Source organism: Sinocyclocheilus anshuiensis, unplaced genomic scaffold, assembly GCF_001515605.1.
Source record: "Sinocyclocheilus anshuiensis isolate Anshui unplaced genomic scaffold, SAMN03320099.WGS_v1.1 scaffold1717, whole genome shotgun sequence".
In the NCBI taxonomy this organism is placed as follows: domain Eukaryota; kingdom Metazoa; phylum Chordata; class Actinopteri; order Cypriniformes; family Cyprinidae; genus Sinocyclocheilus; species Sinocyclocheilus anshuiensis.
The window spans coordinates 143,102-144,624 of record NW_015539928.1 but is presented as its reverse complement, the minus strand read 5'-3'; positions in this window follow the sequence as shown (position 1 = coordinate 144,624).

The following is a 1,523-nucleotide window of genomic DNA, read 5'->3' as shown; positions in this document are numbered from 1 at the left end:
TATATTCATTGTATAGAATGATATAAATTGGCATGATTTCTGCCTCATTCTTTTTAATGAAACCATGTCAGATTACAATAATAAGTTATTTCAAAGACTCGACTGATGTTGTGAAGTGAATTTGGACTAAAACATATCATTATACTTTTATTGGACAACAGGTTTTTAATCTTTCCTTGTGTTTTCATGGTAACCAATTAGCAAGATAGGCTAACATACAAAGCCAGTTAGCCTTACTTAACAATCATATTAATTCTGCATATTAATGTATTGTATTACCATGTGGACTCTGATTGGATGGTGGAGAGGTACTCATTTTTATGTAATGATCTGTTTAAATGAAGATATCTCCAAATGCATTCTCACTAGTTCTTCATGAGGTTGAAGATATCTCAAAATGAACGGAGTGGTAGTTATTCTGTTTTTGATATCATCTTTTAATTTCTGACTAGTAATTATTGCAATAGTGACTAGTATCTATTTAAATATTACTAGTAAGCATTCATTAGATACTAGTACTTATTTTTTAGATACTGGTACTTATTCATTAGATACTAGTACCTATTTAATAGATACTAGTAGTTATTCATTAGGTACTAGTACTTATTTATTAGACACTAGTATCTTTTGTAATTACTACTAGTAACTATTCTTATCTTGCTAGTCAGATCTGCTAGTCCAAATGGCTACAGTAGAGTTCAATTAAAACATTTACTAGTAAAATAAAAAGTCATACTAGTAACATTTCAAATACGTACTATTATCTAATAAATGTGTACTAGTATCTATTGAATAAGTTCTAGTATATATGTAATAGGTACCGGTATCTAATGAATGAGTACTAGTTTCTAATATATAAGCACTAGTACCTAATAAATAAGTACTAGTATCTAATGGACAAGTACTAGTATCTAATAGTAAGTACTAGTATCTTAATGAATGAGTACTAGTATCTAATGGACAAGTACTAGTATCTAATGGACAAGTACTAGTATCTAATAATAAGTACTAGTATCTAATAATAAGTACTAGTATCTAATGAATAAGTACTAGTGTCTATTTAATAGGTACTGGTATCTAATAAATGAGCACCAGTATCTAAAAATACGTACTCGTACCTAATGAATAACTACTAGTACACAAAAATTAAGTACTAGTCACTAGTGGAATACATACTAGTCAAAACTGAATAGTTGATATCTCAATGACGGATCCCCATAGAAGTTATGGAAAACCGTTGTAACATTTAATCTATAAGCCGTACTAGTATCTATTTTCATGGTACTAGTACCTATTTTTTAGATACTAGTATCTTTTCCATTAAGTACTAGTACTTATTCATTAGGTACTAGTGCTTATTCTTTAGGTACTAGTGCTTATTCTTTAGCTACTAGTGCTTATTCTTTACGTACTAGTGTTTTTTGTAAAGTTACTAGTACTTATTCATTAGATACTAGTACTTATTTATTAGGTACTAGTACTTATTTATTAGATACTAGTACTTATTCGAAATGTTACTAGTA